Below are 19,752 nucleotides of genomic sequence, written 5' to 3' on the forward strand. Positions count from 1 at the left end.
TGCAAAGTTGTACCCCTTTTATCCTATGGTTTTGTCAATGTTTCCTTTTTATAAATAAAAAATTAAAAAACAAAAACAATAAAAAATATTTTATTTACTTACTTATGTATTTATTTAGCTATAGAGGGCAGAGAGGCAGAGTGAGAGAATGAGAGACAACAGCAAGGAAGCTTCCTTCAATATTATGGTGGCTGGGCTCAGATTTGGGTCTTGTACATGCAAAACAGTGAGCTATTTTACCTAGCAGTAAAATAACCAAGTATATGTATTCAATGAGCTATTTTATCTACCAGTCCTAAAAGACTAAAAAACAAAAACAAGTGAACAACAACAAACCTCTGTTAACAGTACCAGAGGTTATCAGGACAGGCAGGGTTTGAGGACATAAAACTGAAGAGAAAAGGAATTACTGAGAGGGCACCCTCCCCCTTCCTGCATCCAGACATCAGCCAACTCTAAGTGCCAGCTGAGAGGCTGAGAAGCTGAGCACGACTTCCAGCAGCAGTTCCACAGGGCTTGGAAAACAAATACTTAAGTTCAGGGTCTGCCAAACAAGAATGGTGTCTGGTAAAGGCACAACAGGCTTCTGATGAGAGCATGAGAGCAAATGCAGGGCCAGCTCCAGGTGCAAGTGGGAATCAGAAACAGACCCGCGTTCACAAAGACCAGCTTAGAGTCCATTCAGCCAGCTGGATCCAGTCTGCTGCCCCTGCTGCAAGTGCCTCCTAAAAGCAAGCTGACCATTCCATAAAGAATCTCAGGGGGTCAGGAGGTGGTGCACCCAGTTGAACACAAAGACCTGGGTTCAAGCCCTGATTCCCCACCTTTAGGGGGAAGCTTCACGAGCAGTGAAGCGGGGCTGCAGGTGTCTCTCTGTCTTAGTCCCTCTCTATGCCTCTTCCCTCTCCATTGCTCGCTGTCTCTACAAAGAAGAAAGAAAGAAGGAAAGAGAGAAAGAGAGAGAGAGAGAAATTTAAAAAAAAAAGAGCCTTAGGTTGCTGCTGTCGTTTATACCTAAACTGCCTAGCAGTTAGACAGGCAGGCCTCCAGTCCAGGTTCAAGCTGCGTGTGCAGCTGCTCCAGTGCTCCTGCCGCTCTGTGTGCTCTTCCTGACTGAGAGCCCTGAGCACCTCAGCTCTTTGGAAGAGGACCTGGCAGCGTGAACAATAACAGAAGCCGAACAGACGCTTTCACACTGACTCTGAACAACTCTAGGGTGTTGAGATCAGTCAGATGGGGGGAGAAGCAGGAATTTGGGTCATTGTACTTGCTGGTGGGTCTGGGTTTGGACACAGGGAGTATGAGGAGAGCACATTCTGAAAAGGTCTTTGACTAGTCCAAGATCACATGGGACACTGGTGGCAGTGTGGGTTTCAGATCCAGAGTCCTCAGTGACAGGAGTGGCTAAGGAAGTGATGGTGTGTGGACACAGTGGAAGGACCCAGCTGTAGGAAATGCTGACATCCTCTCTTTTGCTACAACTTGGGTGGGACTTGAAGGCATCATGTTAAGTGAGATCAACTGGAAGGAAGAGGAGGAAGAGGAGGAGGAGAACGGAAGGGCCTCATTCATAAGTGGGACTTGACAAAGGAAAGGCAAACACAGGAAGAAACTCAGACTACTGCAGCAGAACCCAGGACTCTAACGTGGGGACTGGCAGCCATATGTAGAGGTGTTGAGGGGCTGTTGGCGACCCAGTGCATGTGCCAGGGGAACAGTTACGGAAAATAATAGTCAAAGCACACCTGTGACCTGTGATCTCGGTAGGTCTACTGCAGTTTCCAGGGAGAGGGTGGGAACACGGAAGTTTGGTGGTAGGAACTCTGCGGAATTATACTTCTGTTGTCATATAATTTTGTAAATTAATATTAAATCACCTAAAAGAAATAAAGGAAGAAAGAGAAAAAACAAACTGGGCAAAGAGACTCTGAATGCTAGTTCTACCCGGGACTACTTTAAACTATGGCCACCCATGCCCATCCCCACCTGTTTCCCTCATGAAAGGGGAAGAGTTTTGAGGGAGCACCAGGGAATTAGTGGGACATGGGAAGAGTTTTAGGAGTTCACCAGGAAGGTAGCCACACCTGGAAAAATTTGACTCCAGGTGGAACTAAGGCTGGGAATAAATTAAGCAAGAGAATTCAGAGAGGGGCCACACTTGGGTGTCTGTGCAGGACACCTTAAAATCTGTTCCTGCACACTTACTACCTCACCTCTTTGAAAGAAAGTTTGCACACCTAATCCAGGAATTCATCTGTGATTTTTTTCCAAAAGGGTATCTGTGAAAGAACCAACAACCCCCCAAAAGGGACCTGTTCTTAGGCCCCCTCCCTTTCTTGGACCCAGGGCCAGGTCTCTTACAACACATGATGATAAAGAACAATTTTAGTTGGTGGTGGGAGTGGTGGGCAAACACCTATTATGGAAAGATAAGAAACAGTGCTTGTGTGACAACTACTGCCTTGTAAATCACTATTTCCACAATAAAAATGATCAAAAACAATCGGACATGCTTGTCTGGATGCCCAGGCCTTATGCTGTATTCTTGTCCTGCAGAAGCAATCTCTTGGGGTCACAGAAGGGGGGTGGGGGGGTGCCTGGATGCTATTTACCTAAGTGGGGAATTTACCTTTGCAGACAGCCTCAGAGAATCTGGCGTTGGGCAGGGGTAAATAGTGCAATGGTTATACAAAGAGTCTGTCGTACCTGAGGCTCCAAAGTCCCAGGTTCAGTCTCCTTCACCACAAGCTACAGATGAGCAGTGCTCTGGTAAATAAATACATAAACACATGAGAAATCAAAATAGAAATCTGGGGCTTCCGTGCTCTGCCCCATTACTCCCAGGAAGGCGAGTTAGACAGGCACTGTCTCTCTCCCCACTCAGGCCAGCACACTCTGTTCTATGCTACACAGAAACTTGCTACCCAGAATAGCCCACAAAGCTGTCTAGAAGCTGTCTGCAACTCTCCTGTGATAAACAAGCTTCTTTCTCTGGCCAGGAAGAACCAAAGTGGAGGCCCAGTTCCCTCACTCCTTGCAGGAGTCTGGGCTTAGGCAAAATTTAGCCACAAGCCCTCTGGAAGGGGCAGGGGAGCTGGTGTGGACACCATGTAGATGCCTAAGCAGGATCACAGCCCCACACAGCCTCCAGCTTCCACCCTGGCTTTCACGCAGGTTGGGAAGTATCGCAAGCCCCCTCAGCCAGCTCTCCACTTATAAACCGGAAGGTGACTTTCACAGTGCACTGTGACGTCAGCCCCCGGCTCTCAGAGAGGCACAGGCCTGACCCTCACCCTTCACCACCGCCCCCATAACTGCTCTGTCCCTGAGTCCACTTGCTGCAGCATATCCTCTCCCTGGGTTGTCATGACGATCACCTAGAAGCTGTTTCTGGAGGGGGAGCAGGGAGAGATACAGAAGGAAAACACTTATTGAAGTCAGGCCTAGCCAATGCCAGGATTTTTCTGTGGCTCAATGCAGTTTCCAGTTCTCTCTCACAGAAAATGAGCATGTCTGTCTTCTCCCAATGTGCTGCTGGGGGTGCTGCAAAGCATGAAGTCCAGAATCTATGAGATATTCCTCATTATAGCAATCACCATAACAGCCATTCAACGGGAGGCTGGGTGTCAGGTCCCCTGTGGCATAATCCATTACAGAGGACAAAAATAATTATTTTGAAAATAAAGCTGATGATTCAATTTGGGGTGGGGTGGGGGTAGAGGTATCTTGGTGACTTGATTGCTTTCTGTCCTTTGTCCTTGGCCATCTGGGTCCTTCTGTCCTGTTTCGGTGTCAGCCACCTGCCCAGACATGTCCCTCTAGTCCTCAAAAAAACCCAGAAAAACCTTTTGTGCAGCCCAAGAAGCTAACCTCCTGTTCCACTGATTAGCACCTGAGGTCCTTAACTTTAAGGAAACTGGGGAGGGGCTCTCTGGAGCCTCCATGTGTCCTATAGAAGAGCAGGATCCCAGGCCCTGTTTGGATCAGTCACAGTGAAAATGACACACTAAGTCAGGCCTGTATTTGACCCACTCTTCCAGTTTGCCAGGACTAAGGGGATGTGGGGACTTTGGTGCTAAAACTGAGCATGTCCTGGGGAGTTGAGCGGTAGCCCCGCTGGTTAAGCACAGGTGGCACAGAGTGCAAGGACTGGTGTAAGAATCCCAGTTAGAGTCCCCGGCTGGCTCCCCACCTGCAGGGGCGTCGCTTCACAGGCGGTGAAGCAGGTCTGCAGGTGTCTATCTTTCTCCCCGCCCCCCTCTGTCTTCCCCTCCTCTCTCTATTTCTCTCTGTCCTATCCAACAATGACGACAACTATAATAACTACAATAATAAAACAACAAGGGCAACAAAAGGGAATAAATAAATAAATATTAAAATGTCCTGGCTACACCCACGAGAGGCAGCTGCCTTAAGAGTTGGCTAAACAGATATTCCCCAGAAGCTAGGTCAGTGGCTCTTAGCCAAGCCTGACTCTGCCCCCAAGGTGACACTTGACACCATGTGGAGACACTTTTGGTCACCAAGCCTGCAGTGGGAGGTGCTCCTGTCACCCAGTGAGTAGAGGCAGGAGACACTTCTAAACGTCCCACTGTGCACAGGACAGCCTCCCGCCTGTGACAAAGGATTAGTTATCTGACCCATATATCCATGCCCGTAATTTCAAGGGTGAGACACAGAGAGGGTGAAGTCTACAGCCCCCGATTTTCACTTCTGAGCCCATTTTCCTCTGCCTCCATTCTTATTCCTGGGGGAGGACTGTAATTCTGATCACACTTAAAGTTAAGGGCCTCGTCTCCCTTCAGAATGTGTCCCCACTGCCATGGCCTCAGCATGCAAAGATGCAACATGCCTGCCTAGTCAGCAGTAGGGCCTGCCCACCTGGGCACCGTGTTCACCTCCCTGTGCTCCTGGTCTATCTGCCATCAGCTCCTCTTCCCAAAGACAATCTCTGGCCTGCCTGGATGCCAGGCACCCAGCAGTACTCCCAGTCTTTCTGGGGGTGAAGGGCTTGCTGAGGTCTCTGGCTTGAGCTCCAGCCTCCCCTGTGCTGGGCTCTCCTGGTGTGCATGGACGGCAGATCTGCAGCAGAAGGTCCTGAGCTGCTCTGTGGCTATGGCCGGGGTGACGGGGGTTGACCATACATCCTGCCCAGCCCTTTGCTGCACTGACAAAGGTCTTGCCTGTCCGATATAGGCCTGGGTTTGGGTTGGGGATGGGGTCCGGGGGTGATGACCTGAGACTGATAAATTGGGCTGCAGTTTATTCAAGACATTAATCTGCTAAAGCCCAATCTGGAAACAGAGAAGAAACTGTCTCAAATCCTGCTGACCTTGATCTCCTGAAAGAGCAAAGAACATTTGAGGCCAAAGTGGGCTTCGGGCTGGGAGACTTGGGGGACCTTCGACCCTCCCCTGACTGCCCCCAAGTCCAGCGCCTGACTTTCTGGTCCTCCTCTACTTGCACCTGTAGAAAAGCCTGATGCGAGGGTCAGGCAGTAGCGCACTGGGTTAAGCGCACATGGTGCAAAGTGCAAGGACCGGCGTAAAGATCCCGGTTCAAGCCACCAGCTCCCCATCTGCAGTGGGGGTCTCCTCACAAGCAGTGAAGCAGGTCTTCAGGTGTCTATCTTTCTCTCCCCCTCCTCTCTCAATTCCTCTCTGTCCTATCCAACAATAATGACAGCCATAACAACAACAATAACTACAACGATAAACAACAAGGGCAACAAAAGGGAGAAAATAGCCTCCAGGAGCAGTGGGTTCATAGTGTAGGCACTGAGTCCCAGTGATAACCCAGGAGGCAAAAAAAAAAAAAAAAAAAATCTGATGCTCTTTGGAGGGAGAGATTGATCTGAATGAATATACTCCTACCTCTGGTTGTGGGTTTTGGTGGCAAGAAAGCCGTTTCCCTTCAAACAGACACTGGTGTTCCAGGGTCCAGGGGCTTTCCCAGCTCTGGAGAAGAGAACTGGGGCCAAGACCTGCTGGCACCAGGCTCCTGGAAAGCTCTCTCCCAGCTCTGCGCGCACACAAGCTGCCTCACGAGGGCTCGAGATCCACCCCTTATCTTTCCAGTTAGCAGAGGAGACAAGCAGGTGGGTTCAATGTCCCAAGCCACTGGGCTCCCTGAGCGCTTTGCCTCTTGCCAAACTGTGAGATGGAAGGTGGGATTGTAGAATTTGGTTTCAGCAGAACATTATCAGCTCAAGAAAGATTAGATAATATCCAGAGTACAGATTTTAAAATCCCTGGGGCCTTCATAAGAGTTTCCTGCTTCCCCAGAGCCCTTCCCCACAAGGGAAAGAGAGAGGCAGGCTGGGAGTATGGACCGACCTGTCAGCGCCCATGTTCAGCAGGGAAGCAATTATAGAAGCCAGACCTTCCACCTTTTGCATCCCACAATGATCTTGGGTCCATACTCCCAGAGGGTTAAAGAACAGGAAAGCTATGGGGGGGGGGGGGAGAGATGCTATACGGAGGTCTAGTGGTGGGAATTGTGCGAAGCTGTACCCCTCTTATCCTATGGTTTTTGTCAATGTTTCCTTTTTGTAAATACAAAATTAAAAAAAATAGTTTCCTGAAGGCTGAGATATTTTTAAAATTCCTCCAGGAACTGAAGTTATGCAAAAAGATTTGTATGCCAGAGGCATCAAAGGGCCCATGTTCAATCCCTAGCACCACCGTAAGCCAGAGCTGAGTAGTGCTGTGGTAGAAACAAAACAATCTACAAACAACAACAACAACAACAACAACAACAACAACAACAAAAACTGAATGTTTTCCATCCAGGAAACTCAAAGTTCCAGCATTTAGCCCAGCCTGGGGAGGGAGTTTGATAAACACCTGATGTAAAGAATTGCCTCAGTAAGAGGATCTACCCCAGGAACACCCTCTCTCTCTGCCTCAGGTCCCCAGAGAGGGCTCCAGCAAAAGCTGCTCCTTACACGTCAGAGTTGCGGGGAAGCTGGCCCCTCTCCTGAGCTCCAAGATCGACCTTCCATCTCAGATCAAGGCCTTTCTGACTCCTGCCTGCCTGCATGAGCCCTCCGACCCCTTCTAGATCATTTCCATGCGCAGTTCTCAGTGCTGCCTGGACACATAGCAACTGTGTCACAGACTTTGGCTGCTGGACTGTGGGGATGAAAGCAAGAGCAAGCTCACCCGTGCGCTGTCCGTAATAAAAGGCCACCCAGACAGGCAGAGTAAAAGCTCTTCATTCAGCCTAGGACTGCTGAGGCCTGCTCGCTTTGCACCATTCTTGCTTGGCCATGAGACATGTAACTGCCTGCCTGACTCACTGCCCTTGCCCAGAACTTGCCCCTGGTGACAGGAGTTGGACGGCCTAGCTGACAGAGGGCACCACGAGAGGGCACCTGCGATCGCCAGGCATTTGCTTCCTGCACGTCTGGGGCTGAGTGCTTGGAGCGGATCCACCACTTAGCTGCGTGCAACTGCAGGAGTGACAGGCACGGCCCCGCTCCAGAAGAACCTTCCCGCCCAGAACGTATGGTGCATGTCGGAGGGGTGCTTGAGGTACCCGGAGCCCTGCCAACTTGCAATAATTAAGTGGTAAGACCCAAATGAATGGGTCTGTGGAGGTGGTGTGACTGTCAGGAGCCCGGAGTGTGTGGTGAAGCCCAGCATGTCTGGTTCTCAGGGCTGTCTTGTTGGCACTCTGTGACAGCCAGTAACAAATGGAGAAATAATGACAGTAGTCCTCAGGAGGCAGCCAGCTCTCCCTCTCACCATGACAACATCCCAGGAAGGCATGGGCTTGACAGACAAACAGACACACGGGCAGGCAGAGAGATGCACCGAGTCCAGACATCCATCCCGGTGCTCCTGCATAGGTGAGCAGAGAGACTCTCTGTTGTTAAAGTTCGGAGGCTCCAGCAGGCCGGGCTAGCGTGGTGGCGGTAGACAGAGACAGAGACTCGGGGACACACGGCTGGGCTGAGAAGCTGCAGTTTAATCTTTGTTCATGAAGGGGCAAATCACCACACCATGTGCTTCCCCATCATTCTCCCTCTGCAGCTGCTGCTGGGACTCTGGATGTCCTTAGCATAGGGGCGGGGAGAAAGCGGGGCAAGAAACTAGCAAGGGCCAAACCAATTCCCTCAGAGGTGGGGGGGGAAGGGGAGCAAACCAATATGAAACATACCAACAACTCTCGAGTCCTTTCTCCCGGCCTCAGCCTCCCCTTCCTTTCCTGGGTGTTGGGGTGGCCTGCAGGGAGCAGGCACTACCTTAGGACTTCTTTTGTTAGTTTTGAAATTTCACTTATTTTTTAATTTGCTAGGATAGAGAGAAATTGAGAGGGGGGAGAAAGATGGAGTGAGACCCTGCAGCATTGCTTCACTACTTATGAAGCTTCTTCCTTGCAGGTGGGGCCCAGGGTCTTGAGCCCAGGCCCTTGAGCATGGTGGCATGTACGCTCAGTCAGGTACATGGCCACCTGGCTTCTGAGTCAGTGTGCCAAGCCTCATAGCAACTCTTTGAAGCAGTGCTACCGTTCTACACCGGAGGCAGATGAGACTCGGGGCTGTTAATTATCCACCCATATCATACAGCTTGTCACAGATTCGAGTGGGACGCAGGTCTGCTTGATATCGCAGCCTGCTGCCTCTAGGAAGAAATGGAAATGAACGTCCTACCTGGGTTTTTGTTCCGCTTCCCAGGACGACTACACCAAAATGTGTCTGAACATAATTCAGTGTGTCCTCAGTCCCCTCAGGAGAGCAGGTGTCCACACGCCCTGCCCTCCTGATGGTCGAGACTGTCTAGTATGGTGCCGGCAGGGCCCTGAGCACTGCCTGGCGTGCAGCTACAAGTGTCACCTCCTCCATGTCATGTAGAATTTTCCTTGTGAGGGTCTGGCTTCTCAAGGCCACCTTAGAAAGGACATGAGTCACACTGAATTACTCCAGTACGACTGTGTCTTTGTTTAGTTAATTAGATCTGTAACGATCGTCTTTCTCAATAAGGTCACATTCAGAAGCACTGAACATTAAACCATGAACATACCTATTTTGGGGAGACATAATTCACTCTGGAGCAGATATCAAATGGTTTTAAATCTGTGTTGAGCATAGAATAAGGGGGGCTATAACTTGAATTTACAGCTGGGTTTATGTATACTACTCGTAAGGCCCAAGAATTGCCCAGTTATGACCAGCCAATTCTGCAAAAACACAGAGGTGGTTCCTTCCCTGGGTCATAAACAAATGCCAGCCCTCACGAGCTGCCCCACCAGAGCTTGGGCCACAGGTCCCCAGAGGGGCCTCAGACTTCTTAGTCTTGCAGAGTGGCCTGGGGCTCAATTTGATGCACTGACCTTCAGCTCTCTGCCCCTCTTCTCTCTCTCTCCAAAGGAACTCATGATAAACAGGATACCTTAAAAAAAAAAAAAAAAGGGAGTCGGGTGGTAGCGCAGCAGGTTAAGCATATGTGGCGCAAAGCACAAGGACACAAGGACCGGAGTAAGGAACCCGGTTCGAGCCCCCGGCTCCCCACCTGCGAGGGAGTCGCTTCACAAGCAGTGAAGCAGGTCTGCAGGTGTCTATCTTTCTCTCCCCCTCTCTGTCTTTCCCTCCTCTCTCCATTTCTCTCTGTCCTATCCAACAATGACATCAATAACAACAACAATGAAACAACAAAGGCAAAAAAAAAAGGGAATAAATAAACAAATATCAAAAAAAAAAAAAAGAAAAAAAAGGTATCACAAGAATTTCAGTTTGTCAAGAAGAAAGGAATGACTGTTGGGGACTTGTCAAGAATACAAGAGGGACAGAGACAGGTGACTTATTGTTGGTGACACAGATTCATTTTATTAAGGCATAATGAACAGTTGTGCCTGGCAGTAAATCAGCAAAGCCTTCTTCCCGGAGCTCGAGGAACTGTGAGATGACACGATAAAGGCATATGGCTGCAAAGAGCAGTGCAGCTCAACACAGCAGGACTTCCAGGCTGGGTCTGCACAGCCATACTACTGGGGCGAGGGCGGGTGGAGTTTGAAAGCTGTCACTGCCCATAGAGCTGGGAGAGAGCTCACCTGGTACAGCACACACTGTATCATGCAAAGGTCCAGCCCCCCATCCACCACATGGGGGCACTGTGCAAAGGAAAAGCTTCATGAGTGGTGGGACACTGCTGTGTTCTCTTTATCATCCCTCTAGCTAAAGAATGTAAGGGGGCAGGGGAAACACCGTGAGGAGCAGTGAAATCCTGCAGGCATGAAGACCCACTAGACCCCCCCCTTCTCTCTCTCTATATATATGATGCACCCCAGGCCAATGAAACAGAAGTCTTTGGCATGAGACCCAGGTACCTCTGTTTTTTTAATCAGAGCACTACTCAGCTCTGGTTTATGGTAGTGCAGGAGATTAGGAGATTAAACCTGGGACTTTGGAACCTCAGGCATGAGAGTCTCTTTGCATAACTATTATGCCATCTATGCCCACTCGGTAGCTGTACTTTTTAAAAGCAGTCTAGGGACTGGGGAGACAGCATGATGGCTATGCAGTACCTTCTCTCCCTCTCCCTCTCCCTCTCCTTTTTTTTTTTTTTTTTTGCCTCCAGGGTTATTGCTGGGGCTCAGTGCCTGCACCATGAATTGACTGCTCCTAGAGGCCATTTCTCACCCCCCCCTTTTGTTGCCCTTGTTGTAGCCTTGTTGTGGTTATTATTGTTGCTTTTGATGTTGTTCATTGTTGGATAGGACAGAGAGAAATGGAGAGAGGAGGGGAAGACAGAGAGGGGGAGAGAAAGATAGACACCTGCAGACCTGCTTCACCACCTGTGAAGCGACCCCCCCCCCCCGCAGGTGGGGAGCTGGGGGCTTGAACTGGGATCTTTATGCTGGTCCTTGTGTTTCGTACCACATGTGCTTAACTCGCTGTTCTACTGCCCGACCCCCCCCTTAATGTCATCAAGTTTATTACTGGGGCTCAGTGCCAGCACTACAAGTTCACCCCTTCCAGTGGCTATTCTTTTCTTTCTACTTTATTTTATTTTTTGATAGGTCAGAGAGAAACTAAGAATGGGTGGAGAGGTTTAGAGGGAGAGAAAAAGATAGACACCTGCAGTCCTGCTTCACTAGTCTTAAAGCCGCCCCTCCCCCCGCAGGGGGGCAATGAGGGCTTGAACCCAGGCCCTTGTATTTGGTAACATGTGCACTCAACCAGATGTGCCACCACCGGCTCCATCAGGCCCTTGTATTTGGTAATGTGTGCTTAACTGGGTGTGCCTCTGCCTGGCCCCTCAAAAGACTTTCATGCCTGAGGCACCAAAGGTCCCAGGTTCAACCCCCAGTGGTGCCATAAATTAGAGCAGAGCAGTGCTCTGGTAAAAAAAAAAAAAAAAAGAGGAGGAGAAGGAGGAGGAGGAGAAGAGAGAGAGAGAGACAGAGAGAGTAAAGGAAAAACCGCAAAGCAGTCTAGATGATTCCAGTGTGTGCCCAGGCTGGGACCTACTGACCAGCAGCCTCAGCCAGTGGCTCTGGTCTTTCCCAGTGTCTAGAGTCAGAGCAGGAGTTGACCCTTCACCTCTTCTGATCTCTCCAGTGCCTCTACATTTCTGAGCCAGCCGAGACGGGACTTATTTGCAATGCTCCTTTCCTCAGCCCAGCTTCTTCTGGCACTGGGGAGAAGCAGGGATTGGTAAGCTCTGAGGATGCCACTTTGCCGAGGTCATTTGAGTGGCTCTTCTATACAGAAAGAAGCACAACTAGATGATTCAAGAGCAGACCTTGAGCCCGCCCTGAGTCCTGGCATCCTCTGGGTGGCCGTGAAACACGGGAGAGGCCCAGCTGAGGCCAAACTGTCTGCTTCTCTTGTCCCTGCTGATAAACAGAGCTGATGGTTTCTGTCTACATTAAAAATGTCCTTGGGTGAAAACCATGAGTAAAACATGAAGTTTGGGGTGTTACTGAAGACAAAGTGATACATTCCTGAGAGCCCTCAGCTCCTTCTAAATTTTATTTTTGGGAGAGAGAGAAAGAGAGAGAGAGAGAGACCCAGAGCGCATTCTGTCACATGCGATGCTGGGCACAGAATCCAGGCCTCATGCTGACTGGGCTGCCCCGTTTTCTCATTGAGGAACAAGACCCCCCACTCTGAATCCGGTCGCTATTTTATTATTATGACTTTTTTCTTTGTTTTTCAGAGAGAAGCAGAGACACAAAGATAGAGTGAAAGAGCCCACAGTACTGAACACTTCCTTCCATGTAGCGGGGTCTGGGCTTGAACCTGGGTCACACGCGTGGCAAAGCAGTGCATTATCCAAGTGGACTGTTTTCCCAGCCCAGAGCCTAGTGTCTTATGAGTTGGGGAGGGGGGCCTGGAAAACCCCTGAGTTCCAGTGCTCCCTCTGCAGGCTTAGAGATTCACAGGCCGAGTTCAGGCACAGGGCTTGGAGAGGTCTGTCTGCATCGTGGGGCTGGGCTTCCCTGGGGGGACTCAGCAAGCAGGCTGCCTTCCTAGGGTGCTGGGGTTGAACAGTGTCCTCAAAAAGGGGGGTGAGAGTGCCCTCTGGACATTTCAGGAAACCACCAACTGGACCGCTGGGCTGAGTGTTTTCCTTGTTATCTGTAGGGAAATTGTGAGGATGTGGTTGAGCTTGGCAGGGCTTGACTTGAGGGGACAGCCATCCTGTCAGTCTCTCTCTCTCTACTGAGAGGTCGAGCGAGGAGAGACACGACTCTCCAAGATTTGCCTCGTCTTATCAGACTCCCTGCCTCACAAAGCACCCTGCATTCCTGATACTATGACTTGCTCCCTTATTATCTACATAATCATTGTTTTGCCTGAAAGATCCCCACCCATTCCATTCGGACTTTTAAAAGCCTTGGCTCTCTGATCAATAAAGAATCAAATCGCCTCACCACCACCAGCTCTGTCCCTGGGTCATCTCTCTCCAACCCAGAGGATACGCGCCTGAGAAGAGGCACCCCCACGCTAGCCTGCAGTTATCCACCTGCATTGGGGCGGAGGAGGAATGTAGAAATGTGTGGGTCTCCTTGCAGAAACACCCAGCCAGGGTCTCGGGCCAGAAATCAGATGTATTTCCATAGCTAGAAAACAAGAAGGCAGGCCAGGTGGTGGCACACCCTCTTGAGCATACGTTACCATGTGCAAAAACCTGGGTTCAAGCCCTTGGTCCCCACCTACAGGGGGGAAGCTTTACAGTTGGTGAATCAGTGCTGCAGGTGTCTTTCTCTCTTCCTTTCTATCTCCCCCTCCTCTCTCAATTTCTTTTTTAAAATTACCTTGTTGGGGGATTAATGTTTTACAGTCGACAATAAATACAATAGTTTGTACATGCATAACATTTCTCAGTTTTCCACATAACAATACAACCCCCACTAGGTCCTCCTCTGCCATCATGTTCCATCATCATCCAGGACTTGAACCCTCTCCACTCCCCACCTACCCCGGAGTCTTTTACTTTGGTGCAATACATCAACTCCAGTCCAGGTTCTGTTTAGTGTTTTCTCTTCTGATCTTGTTTTTCAACTTCTGCCTGTGAGTGAGATCATCCCATATTTATCCTTTCATTTCTGACTTATCTCACTTAACATGATTCCTTCAAGCTACATCCAAGATGGGTGGTGACTTGATGAGTTCCCAAAATAGTCCTAGACGTAACTTGTTGTGGTCTCAGGTGAACTTCTTTGATATTCCTAGTTGACCAGGGAGCGAAGAGAGATGCAGCTGTGACCACTCTGTAGCCCTGCCTCTGGAAGGCTCCCTCCTCTCTCAATTTCTCTCTGTCTTATCAAAATAAACAAATATTTCAAAAGTAAATTCAAGAAGAAGAAAGATCACATTCAAGGCCTCTGTCCTCATTACTGCTGTGTCCGAGAGGAGAGGTCCAGACAGGCTAACAGGCAGCCTGCAACAGCAGATCTTGCCTCTGCAGGGCTTTCTTATTAGTCCGAACCTTCTAGAAGGAGCGGTGGCTTTTTAGAAAATTAATAGCTTTTATTTAAGCCTCAAGAGAGAAGCAGCTGGAGTCACCTTGTGCCCTGATGTCACGGGTTGTCACATTGGTGGGGTGGCTGAGCTATGATCACGGAGAAGGTGGATGGTAGTGATGGAGGGGGTGAGAAGGGGGTGCCCTTCATCTGGGGGGAGCACTGTGGATACTGCCAGAAGTCTGCAGCAGCCGCCTGCCCCCCAGTATTTTCTCCAACAGCTGCCTTGATATCTGTCCTAGGAGGTTGGTGGATGTCACAAGCTTCCATAAGCAGCCACTGCCTGTCATTGTCACTGTCACTGTCACTGTCACTAAGCATTGGGGCTGCTGGAGGTAGAAGCCAGGCAAGCATCCTTGACTCCTTTTGCATTCAGGGGTCCTCCACCTGTCGATCCCAGGGAAGTTCAGTCCAGTGGGTCACCCAGGTGGCTACAAAAAGAGACTGAGTTCAGCAGCACCCAGGCTTCTCTGGGGACCTCAGGTTTCTCAGCATCATGACAGAGGATACAGGTAAACCAATAAGCCTATTTTATTTATTTATATATTTATTTTAATTTTCCCTTTTATTGTCTTTGTCTTTTTATTATTGTTATAGTTATTAATGTCATCGTTGTTGGATAGGACAGAGAGAAATGGAGAGAGGAGGGGAAGACAGAGAGGAGGAGAGAAAGATAGACATCTGCAGACCTGCTTCATCACCTGTGAAGCGACTCTCCTGCAGGTGGGGAGCTGGGGGCTGGAATCGGGATCCTTGCGCCACATGTGCTTAACCCACTGCGCTGCTGCCCAACTCCCCCAAGCCTATTTTTAAGTAAGGGTTACATGTAGTTCTGTGATTGCCCCAGAAAGTCAGCCACTGCCCTCTCCCCACCCCAATCTTCACCTTAAAGCTTTCAATAATGAGCAGAGTTGCTGGGGGTGGGGAATTCCAGGCGTTTTTTCCTCTGCTCAGAGCTGTATTTGTGTCATTATGTTGAATATAGTCACAGTGAGACACCCCCACCGCCACCCCCCACACACACACCGCCGCCACCGCCAGGATGTGGGTTCAGTGTGGCTCTTGGCCGCTGTGCCTTCACGCTGGCAGGTGAAGACAGGGCAGCTCCAGGGCCTCCTTTATCTCCCCTAGCTTGTCTGCGACCTCTGACCTCTATCCAAATGTTGAGTTCCTTAAAAGCAGGTGCAGGTGTCTTTCATCTTTGCTGCCCTCCCACTCAACCCCAATAAACACACATGTGCTGATGACCTAGCAAGGGATCTATCTTTCCACCAGCCCTTTTCTACCCTTTCAGTAGAGGCAAAAGGCTAAGAGGTGACTGACTTACATCCTGCAAACCTGCTTTCTCCGGGAAAACAGCAGCTCCAAGTGCCTTAAGCAAGGAGGAGTCTCCCTCTGCTGGTCATATTTGGTACTACCCCGTGTGGGCTGGAATCAAGACTTTGAAAGGGGAAAGACTGGAAACATTGCTTTAGGTTTTAAAAGTCACCGTTTCCTGTGCCCATTTTTCTCTTTTACTAGGTTTTTTCCTAGTACGGTGCCTTCCCCATTCCTGCCAACTCAACTATGAATACTGCAAATGCCAGCTGAAGCTAGAAACGTGTGTTGCATATAATTTCATCTCAGAAGGTAAGAGAAGGCCTCCTGACTTTAGGAGAAGAAATAAAAAAAATCGTTAGATTCTCAAACTCACCACCAGGTTTATTCCTTTTCACACCTGAGATTTCACTTCCATGTGTTAGAGAAACAATTATGCTTTGAGGGGACTTAGTTCTTCTCTAAAACAAAAGCAAGTGTGTGTCTTAATGATTGATATTTGACATGTGCATTCCTGTCAGTGGGTGTGCTGGTTAAATCTGAATCTTCCCACAGAAGTCTCTCTCAGTTTGGGTCTACACAGCTGGCATGAGCCTGAGGGCTGCGAGGCCTTGGAGGAAGTTGATATGCCCCATTTCAGAATTCACATCAAGCTTCTTCATGTCTGGCTTTTATCCTGTTTGTGTCAAAAAGAAAACTGCACTACAAAGGGATTCCAGAACATAGGCCCAGGTGGCAAAAAGAAAGCCTCAACTCCCTTCTGCAAAGCTGTCCCTAGAGAGTAAATCCCAGAAACTCTTGAGAGAGCTCTGTCCTCTGCCCAGCTCTGTATGATCAGGGTCTTGGAGTCAGGCCTCCATTGAAATTTTGGCTGTGCTCATTGTTAGCTAGGACAAAGGCCCTTTAAAAATGTGGTTGTTTTTTTATCAGAGATAAAGAGAAAGGAGAGAGAGAGAGATAAGGAGACTAAGCCTGAGCATTGCTCAGCTCTGGCTTATGGTGGGTGGTGCTGGGATTGAACCTGGAACCTGAGAGCCTCAGGCATGAAAGTCTTTTGTGGAACCATTCTGCTGTTTCTTCAGCCCTGAAGGCCATTTCTTTGGCTGCGGAACCCTGTATCTACTTCTATACAACGAAGGCTGTGAGGATCCAGTGTAGCATTTGACAAGGCAATTGCCACCTCAGTAAATGACATGGCAGCTTGGCTAGTAAAGGCTGACATTTCCCAGTTCTGTGTATGAGGCCTGTGCCCGGCAGGATGGGGCCTCTGTGAGGTGAAGAAGCTAGACTAGTCCCTCTGAGATAGCTCCCCCAGGAGGGTGCCCGCTTTGCTGTGCGCCACTCAAGTTCAAGGCCAGCTCCTAATGCCCTGGGGAAAGCTGGGATGCTGTGGCATTTCTTCCTTTCTTTATCTCTCTCTGTTTTTAATCTAAAAACATAAGACTGGAGCAGTGAAGTTCTGGAGAAAAAAGAGGAAAAGAAAAGAAAGGGAAAAGACAGGAAAGGAGAAAGGAAGAAAGAGAAGAAAGAGAGAGAGAAGGATCTAGTTTCCCATCTGAAGTTTGGTTCCTCAGGGTAATATGGCTTTTTTTTTTTTCCTGGAGTGAGATTTTTAAAATTTTTTTTTAGGTTCAATTTATAAATCTGCAAAGGCTTCTTATAAGTTTCAGGGTAAGACTGCGGAAGCAGAACTCACAAGTCCATCTTTTTATTCTCAGTCCTCATGTTTCCTCCAACACACTCCGATCAGCACCGCTAGCAGTGTGGAGCCTCCAGCTGCTGGCAGTCACTGCCTGCCCTTTCACTGCTGTTCCTTCTACCTACCCAAACCAGAGCTCAGCCTTGCAGAGCCAGAGGAAACACAACCTCACTGTCTTTCTTGACTGACACGGATACAGAGAGGCCCTTCCTATGCCCAAGTCATACAGGGGGGTGACACTTTTGCTCCATCTCCTACAAGGGCATTGGAGTCTTCCTCCACTGGGCTGTGGGGCTGTCCAGCCCCCCCACAGGAGTTGCACTGTTTGCTCCCTTCTAAGTCCAAGATTTCTGTTCTCTCTGTGCTCCTCCACCATAAAAAAAAAAAAAAATCTGAACACATGTCCCCTGCCGTACACATGCTCGTTTAAGCTCAGACACATCTGCCTAAGTGCTCATGAATATTCTACTACCAACATGCACACCAATATTTACATCTCAGTTAAGAACTCATTCTTCTTATACAAAATAACTAAAGACAGAACTTCTCATTTCACCTTCCCCCATCTCCTGAGGTTGCTTGGCCACTGGCGGTAGGGTACTGGGGTAGGGTCGGTCACCTAGGTCCTTCCAAACTATCCTCATGCCATCTGGCCAGCCTGCCAACAGCACCTCAGCATCCCGGTGGCAGAGTTGAGGTGCTACTGGCAGGCTGGCCAGATGGCATGAGGATGGCATGATGGGTGTCCATCATCCCCAAGATGGGCATGTGTGTATGATGCAGGGACTAGTGAAGAAATGCCACGTTAGGGACTTGGGCTGAAGGGAAGGGCTAGAGTGTTTGAATGGCCTCTCTGATGTTTGGTCTCCCCAGGTCATTGTGAGGCCCATCTGCTAGGGTGTTGTTATCACAACTAGGTGAGGTTGGCATTCCATAGGGAGAACTCCCAGGGGCAGGTGGTAGATGACCTGGTTACGTGCTCATATCACCCAGGTTTGAACCCCTGGTTCCCATCTACAGAGGGGAAACTTTGAGTGGTAAAGCAGGGCTGAAGATGTCTCTGTCCCTTTTTCTATCTATCTCCTCCTCTGTCTAGATTTCTCTCTGTCTCTAGTTAATAATAATGATGATAATAATAATAATAATAATAACTCCACTATACTGCATGCCACACATGCATTTCCCTGTGGGCTTCACCCTCACTACTGTCCCTGTGACACAGGCTGACTGAGTGTGACAGACTGTGGCCACTCCTTCCAGTGACAACCAAGAGTCTGTGACTACACCAGTAATCATCTAACTTCTGATATCCAATATAGTCAGGATATGCCATGCAATGTGCAGGCAACATATATATACAGACGCATCACGATGATCTGCCCTAATGATACCAGTTGTCGGAAAAGTCATGATGCCTTTTTGCATGGAAAAACATCACGACTTTTCTGACAGCCCAATATAAGGAGGACTGGTGAAAGAATGACGCGTTTCTAGGTTTGATTTCACCAAAGCTCAAAACATTCCCTGCGGTTAGAGATAATTCACTTGTGTGCAAGAAGTTGGAGTGATGTGGAGGGGTTCCAGCCTCAGAAGAGCTCAAGCAGGCTATGAGAGCCCAAGGACCACTTCAAGAAAAGAGAGAGAGAGAGAGAGAGAGAGAGAGAGAGAGAAGGGACAACTGCAGGTCTGAGCCATGGGGGCAAGCGGGGTTCCTCAGAAGCAGGGTGGTCCCAGAGGCTCCAGACAGTAAGCAAGAGGAGCTTCTGGGGAGCCTGTAGCACCTACTGACTGGACTCCCCTGCTTTGCTGACCATCATGAGGATGGGTAGCACACCAGACACTGCTGGCTCTTTGATGGGTTTTGTCCTGAGCACACAAGCTGCCTTGAGGAACTCTCACAGGTAAGGCACACAGAAAGGAGCAAAGTGCCCAGAACGTTTCTCAGAGCCACTAATGATCGTGCAGTTGACTATATGAGACAGCAAGGACTCTCTCTTTGGGGTCAAGGAGGGCTCTGGTCAAGAAGGGATTGTAGGGGGCAGAGCCAAGATGGCAACTCAGAGACAATGCATGGCCTGAGCTCTGCAAGGTGGCTACTTCAAAACTGGGAAGTTTGGCCACCAGGTTCCAGATGCTACCATGATGCCAACCTGATTTCACTGGGCAGACAACCACACCAATGTGTCCTGGAGCTCCGCTTCCCCAGAGCCCTGCCCCACTAAGGAAGAGAGAGACAGGCTGGGAGTATGGATCCACCTGTCAATGCCCATGTTCAGAGGGGAATCAATTACAGAAGCCATCTTTCTGCATCCCACAATGACCCTGGGTCCATGGTCCCACAGGGTTAAATAGGGAAGCTATCAGGGGAGAGGATGGGATATGGAGTTCTGGTGGTGGGAACTGTGTGGAATTGTACCCCTCTTATCCTATGGTCTTGTCAGTGTTTCCATTTTGTAAATAAATTAATTAAATTTAATAAAAAAGAAGGGATTGTAGAATAAGTGGGAGTTCCTGAGTGAAGGAAGCAGTGTGTACAAAGGCTGGGGTCCACGACGGAAGGACTTGGCAGGACTTGGGGAGGGGAGGGCTTAGCATTCAGTATGAAAGGAGAGAAGGGAGAGTGTGTGAATGAGATGGAGAATAACATAAGCAGAGGAGGTTTTGAAGAGGCAGACTCCAATCCACTGGTGAGAGTGGGCAGCGTGAAGAGGGAAGCAGGGCAGCAGGAACCGAGCTGTGAGAACGGGCTGCCTTCTCAGTTC

The sequence above is a fragment of the Erinaceus europaeus genome, chromosome 5 (assembly GCF_950295315.1).
Source record: "Erinaceus europaeus chromosome 5, mEriEur2.1, whole genome shotgun sequence".
In the NCBI taxonomy this organism is placed as follows: Eukaryota; Metazoa; Chordata; class Mammalia; order Eulipotyphla; family Erinaceidae; genus Erinaceus; species Erinaceus europaeus.